Below are 7,516 nucleotides of genomic sequence, written 5' to 3'. Positions count from 1 at the left end.
CACACATAGGTATATAGAAGCTAGGTCAGCACAGACATCACACACATAGGTATATAGAAGCTAGGTCAGCACAGACATCACACACAGATGTATATAGTAGCTAGGTCAGCACAGACATCCCACACAGAGGTATATAGTAGCTAGGTCAGCACACACATCCCACACAGAGGTATGTAGTAGCTAGGTCAGCACATACATCACACACAGATGTATATAGTAGCTAGGTCAGCACAGACATCACACACAGAGGTATATAGTAGCTAGGTCAGCACAGACATCACACACAGAGGTATATAGTAGCTAGGTCAGCACATACATCACACACAGATGTATATAGTAGCTAGGTCAGCACACACATCCCACACAGATGTATATAGTAGCTAGGTCAGCACGTACATCACACACATAGGTATATAGTAGCTAGCTCAGCGCATACATCACACACAGAGGTATATAGTAGCTAGATCAGCACAGACATCACACACAGAGGTATATAGAAGCTAGGTCAGTACAGACATCACACACAGAAGTATATAGAAGCTTGGTCAGCACAGACATCACACACAGAAGTATATAGAAGCTTGGTCAGCACAGACATCCCACACAGAGGTATATAGTAGCTAGGTCAGCACAGACATCCCACACAGATGTATATAGTAGCTAGCTCAGCACATACATCACACACATAGGTATATAGTAGCTAGCTCAGCGCATACATCACACACAGAGGTATATAGTAGCTAGGTCAGCACAGACATCACACACATAGGTATATAGAAGCTAGATCAGCACAGACATCACACACAGAGGTATATAGAAGCTAGGTCAGCATAGATATCACACACAGAGGTATATAGAAGCTAGGTCAGCACAGACATCCCACACAGAGGTATATAGTAGCTAGGTCAGCACAGACATCACACACATAGGTATATAGAAGCTAGGTCAGCACAGACATCACACACAGATGTATATAGTAGCTAGGTCAGCACAGACATCCCACACAGAGGTATATAGTAGCTAGGTCAGCACACACATCCCACACAGATGTATATAGTAGCTAGGTCAGCACAGACATCACACACAGAGGTATATAGTAGCTAGGTCAGCACAGACATCACACACAGAGGTATGTAGTAGCTAGGTCAGCACATACATCACACACAGATGTATATAGTAGCTAGGTCAGCACACACATCCCACACAGATGTATATAGTAGCTAGGTCAGCACATACATCACACACATAGGTATATAGTAGCTAGCTCAGCGCATACATCACACACAGAGGTATATAGTAGCTAGATCAGCACAGACATCACACACAGAGGTATATAGAAGCTAGGTCAGTACAGACATCACACACAGAAGTATATAGAAGCTAGGTCAGTACAGACATCACACACAGAAGTATATAGAAGCTAGGTCAGCACAGACATCACACACAGAGGTATATAGAAGCTAGGTCAGCACAGACATCACACACAGAAGTATATAGAAGCTTGGTCAGCACAGACATCACACACAGAGGTATATAGTAGCTAGGCCAGCACAGACATCACACACAGAGGTATATAGTAGCTAGGTCAGCACAGACATCACACACAGAGGTATATAGTAGCTAGGTCAGCACAGACATCACACACAGAGGTATATAGTAGCTAGGCCAGCACAGACATCACACACAGAGGTATATAGTAGCTAGGTCAGCACAGACATCACACACAGAGGTATATAGTAGCTAGGTCAGCACAGACATCACACACAGAGGTATATAGTAGCTAGGTCAGAACATACATCACACACAGAGGTATATAGAAGCTAGCAGGGCTTTGTGCAGAAAATAAACTCACACTGCTTTGCTGCTTCCCTTGTGTCCGTGCAGCTCCGGAGCCTGAGCATTGCAAGTGAGCAGATTCACTGTAGTTGTCTCACATTCCTTATCCCCAGCAGATCCGAACTGAATTTCTCTCACATGAACACGGAAGTGATGGAACCAGTATTCACTCTAAACCCCTCCCCCTTCCCCTGTCACTGCCTCCTGCTTTATCTTAAGGTGGACTCTTAAGGTGGATCACCCCACATATAAAACCTGCTGCATAAATCAAATGCAGGCAACGCAGCAGCCGATCTCGACTCCCCATCAATCCCTAAAACTGCTGCTACTAACCTACTTGAGGTCTGCAGGCCGGCTCCCTCCTATGGCGCACTCCCTCACAAGTTTGTCACAACTTTGCTGCTGCCTGCTCTCCACACACTTCTGCAGCTGCCCCAGCCCAGCCTCTGCCGGCCCACCGGGATTTTTCCCAGTATCCCAGCTACCCAATCTGGCCCTGTTAGCTAGGTCAGCACAGACATCACACACAGAGGTATATAGAAGCTAGGTCAGCAGAGACATCACACACAGAGGTATATAGAAGCTAGGTCAGCACAGACATCACACACAGATGTATATAGTAGCTAGGTCAGCACAGACATCACACACAGAGGTATATAGAAGCTAGGTCAGCAGAGACATCACACACATAGGTATATAGTAGCTAGGTCAGCAGAGACATCACACACAGAGGTATATAGAAGCTAGGTCAGCACAGACATCACACACAGAGGTATATAGAAGCTAGGTCAGCACAGACATCACACACAGAGGTATATAGAAGCTAGGTCAGCACAGACATCACACACAGAGGTATATAGTAGCTAGGTCAGCACAGATATCACACACATAGGTATATAGAAGCTAGGTCAGCACAGACATCACACACAGATGTATATAGAAGCTAGGTCAGCACAGATATCACACACAGAGGTATATAGAAGCTAGGTCAGCACAGATATCACACACAGATGTATATAGAAGCTAGGTCAGCACAGACATCACACACAGATGTATATAGAAGCTAGGTCAGCACAGACATCACACACAGAGGTATATAGTAGCTAGGTCAGCACAGACATCACACACAGAGGTATATAGTAGCTAGGTCAGCACATACATCACACACAGATGTATATAGAAGCTAGGTCAGCGCATACATCACACACAGAGGTATATAGAAGCTAGGTCAGCGCATACATCACACACAGAGGTATATAGAAGCTAGGTCAGTACAGACATCACACACAGAAGTATATAGAAGCTTGGTCAGCACAGACATCACACACATAGGTATATAGTAGCTAGATCAGCACAGTCATCACACACAGAGGTATATAGAAGCTAGGTCAGCACAGATATCACACACAGAGGTATATAGTAGCTAGGTCAGCACAGACATCACACACAGAGGTATATAGTATCTAGGTCAGCACAGACATCACAAACAGGAGGTATATAGAAGCTAGGTCAGCACAGACATCACACACAGAGGTATATAGTAGCTAGGTCAGCACATACATCACACACAGAGGTATATAGTAGCTAGGTCAGCACATACATCACACACAGAGGTATATAGAAGCTAGGTCAGCACAGACATCACACACAGAGGTATATAGTAGCTAGGTCAGCACAGACATCACACACAGAGGTATATAGTAGCTAGGTCAGCACATACATCACACACAGAGGTATATAGTAGCTAGGTCAGCACAGACATCACACACAGAGGTATATAGTAGCTAGGTCAGCACATACATCACACACAGAGGTATATAGTAGCTAGGTCAGCACATACATCACACACAGAGGTATATAGAAGCTAGGTCAGCACAGACATCACACACAGAGGTATATAGTAGCTAGGTCAGCACATACATCACACACAGAGGTATATAGTAGCTAGGTCAGCACATACATCACACACAGAGGTATATAGTAGCTAGGTCAGCACAGACATCACACACAGAGGTATATAGTAGCTAGGTCAGCACATACATCACACACAGAGGTATATAGTAGCTAGGTCAGCACAGACATCACACACAGAGGTATATAGTAGCTAGGTCAGCACAGCCATCACACACAGAGGTATATAGTAGCTAGGTCAGCACAGACATCACACACAGAGGTATATAGTAGCTAGGTCAGCACAGACATCACACAGAGGTATATAGTAGCTAGGTCAGCACAGACATCACACACAGAGGTATATAGAAGCTAGGTCAGCACAGACATAACACACAGATGTATATAGTAGCTAGGTCAGCACAGACATCACACACAGAGGTATATAGTAGCTAGGTCAGCACACACATCCCACACAGATGTATATAGAAGCTTGGTCAGCACAGACATCACACACAGAGGTATATAGAAGCTTGGTCAGCACAGACATCACACACAGAGGTATATAGTAGCTAGATCAGCACAGACATCACACACAGAGGTATATAGAAGCTAGGTCAGTACAGACATCACACACAGAGGTATATAGAAGCTAGGTCAGCACAGATATCACACACAGAGGTATATAGTAGCTAGATCAGCACAGACATCACACACAGAGGTATATAGAAGCTAGGTCAGCACAGACATCACACACAGAGGTATATAGTAGCTAGGTCAGCACAGACATCACACACAGAGGTATATAGAAGCTAGGTCAGCACAGACATCACACACAGAGGTATATAGTAGCTAGGTCAGCACAGACATCACACACAGAGGTATATAGTAGCTAGGTCAGCACATACATCACACACAGAGGTATATAGTAGCTAGGTCAGCACATACATCACACACAGAGGTATATAGTAGCTAGGTCAGCACATACATCACACACAGAGGTATATAGAAGCTAGCAGGGCTTTGTGCAGAAAATAAACTCACACTGCTTTGCTGCTTCCCTTGTGTCCGTGCAGCTCCGGAGCCTGAGCATTGCAAGTGAGCAGAGTCACTGTAGTTGTTTCACATTCCTTATCCCCAGCAGATCCGAACTGAATTTCTCTCACATGAACACGGAAGTGATGGAACCAGTATTCACTCTAAACCCCTTCCCCTGTCACTGCCTCCTGCTTTATCTTAAGGTGGAGTCTTAAGGTGGATCACCCCACATATAAAACCTGCTGCATAAATCAAATGCAGGCAACGCAGCAGCCGATCTCGACTCCCCATCAATCCCTAACACTGCTGCTACTAACCTACTTGAGGTTTGCAGGCCGGCTCCCTCCTATGGCGCACTCCCTCACAAGTTTGTCACAACTTTGCTGCTGCCTGCTCTCCACACACTTCTGCAGCTGCCCCAGCCCAGCCTCTGCCGGCCCACCGGGATTTTTCCCAGTATCCCAGCTACCCAATCTGGCCCTGTTAGCTAGGTCAGCACAGACATCACACACAGAGGTATATAGAAGCTAGGTCAGCACAGACATCACACACAGAGGTATATAGTAGCTAGGTCAGCACAGATATCACACACAGAGGTATATAGAAGCTAGGTCAGCACAGATATCACACACAGAGGTATATAGAAGCTAGGTCAGCACAGACATCACACACAGAGGTATATAGAAGCTAGGTCAGCACAGACATCACACACATAGGTATATAGAAGCTAGGTCAGCACAGATATCACAGACAGAGGTATATAGAAGCTAGGTCAGCACAGACATCACACACAGAGGTATATAGAAGCTAGGTCAGCACAGACATCACACACAGAGGTATATAGTAGCTAGGTCAGCACATACATCACACACAGATGTATATAGTAGCTAGGTCAGCACAAACATCACACACATATGTATATAGTAGCTAGGTCAGCACAGACATCACACACAGAGGTATATAGCAGCTAGGTCAGAACAGACATCACACACAGAGGTATATAGAAGCTAGGTCAGCACAGACATCACACACATAGGTATATAGTAGCTAGGTCAGCACAGACATCACACACAGAGGTATATAGAAGCTAGGTCAGCACAGACATCACACACATAGGTATATAGTAGCTAGGTCAGCACAGACATCACACACAGAGGTATATAGTAGCTAGGTCAGCACAGATATCACACACAGATGTATATAGTAGCTAGGTCAGCACAGACATCACACACAGAGGTATATAGTAGCTAGGTCAGCACAGACATCACACACAGAGGTATATAGTAGCTAGGTCAGCACAGACATCACACACAGAGGTATATAGTAGCTAGGTCAGCACAGATATCACACACAGAGGTATATAGTAGCTAGGTCAGCACAGACATCACACACAGAGGTATATAGTAGCTAGGTCAGCACAGACATCACACACAGAGGTATATAGTAGCTAGGTCAGCACAGATATCACACACAGAGGTATATAGTAGCTAGGTCAGCACAGACATCACACACATAGGTATATAGTAGCTAGGTCAGCACAGATATCACACACAGAGGTATATAGAAGCTAGGTCGGCACAGACATCACACACATAGGTATATAGTAGCTAGGTCAGCACAGACATCACACACAGAGATATATAGTAGCTAGATCAGCACAGATATCACACACATAGGTATATAGTAGCTAGGTCAGCACAGATATCACACACAGAGGTATATAGAAGCTAGGTCAGCACAGACATCACACACAAAGGTATATAGTAGCTAGATCAGCACAGATATCACACACAGAGGTATATAGTAGTTTGGTCAGCACTGATATCACACACAGAGGTATATAGAAGCTAGGTCAGCACAGACATCACACACAGAGGTATATAGAAGCTAGGTTAGCACAGATATCACACACAGAGGTATATAGAAGCTAGGTCAGCACAGATATCACAGACAGAGGTATATAGAAGCTAGGTCAGCACATACATCACACACAGAGGTATATAGTAGCTAGGTCTTCACAGCCATCACACACAGAGGTATATAGTAGCTAGGTCAGCACAGCCATCACACACAGATGTATATAGAAGCTAGGTCAGCACATACATCACACACAGAGGTATAGAGTAGCTAGGTCAGCACAGACATCACACACAGAGGTATATAGAAGCTAGGTCAGCACAGATATCACACACAGAGGTATATAGAAGCTAGGTCAGCACAGATATCACACACAGAGGTATATAGTAGCTAGGTCAGCACAGACATCACACACAGAGGTATATAGTAGCTAGGTCAGCACAGACATCACACACAGAGGTATATAGTAGCTAGGTCAGCACAGACATCACACACAGAGGTATATAGTAGCTAGGTCAGCACAGACATCACACACACAGATGTATATAGTAGCTAGGTCAGCACAGACATCACACACAGATGTATATAGTAGCTAGGTCAGCACAGACATCACACACAGAGGTATATAGAAGCTAGGTCAGCACAGATATCACACACAGATGTATATAGAAGCTATGTCAGCACAGACATCACACACATGTATATAGTAGCTAGGTCAGCACAGACATCACACACAGATGTATATAGTAGCTAGGTCAGCATAGTCATCACACACAGAGTTATATAGTAGCTAGGTCAGCACAGAAATCACACAGAGAGGTATATATTAGCTAGGTCAGCACAGACATCACACACAGAGATATATAGTAGCTAGGTCAGCACATACATAACACAC

The 7,516-nt window shown here is 44.7% G+C and overlaps 1 protein-coding gene across 2 annotated transcripts in view; it reads right to left on the bottom strand.

Annotated features, from left to right (window-relative positions):
• LOC128659865 (gastrula zinc finger protein XlCGF26.1-like) overlaps nt 1–4,853 on the bottom strand; it is a 55,126-nt gene extending 50,273 nt beyond the window's left edge. Inside the window, exon 1 of one of the 2 annotated variants that reach the window (XM_053713441.1) lies at nt 4,771–4,853. The gene's annotated coding sequence lies outside the window, so the exon portion shown is untranslated. Of the gene's footprint in view, nt 1–1,852; nt 2,369–4,770 lie in introns of those variants that run through there. The other variant, XM_053713440.1, reaches the window with a different exon arrangement.
• Between the last annotated feature and the right edge of the window lie 2,663 nt (nt 4,854–7,516).

The sequence above is a fragment of the Bombina bombina genome, chromosome 5 (assembly GCF_027579735.1).
Source record: "Bombina bombina isolate aBomBom1 chromosome 5, aBomBom1.pri, whole genome shotgun sequence".
In the NCBI taxonomy this organism is placed as follows: domain Eukaryota; kingdom Metazoa; phylum Chordata; class Amphibia; order Anura; family Bombinatoridae; genus Bombina; species Bombina bombina.
This window is presented reverse-complemented; position numbering and strand designations above follow the sequence as displayed.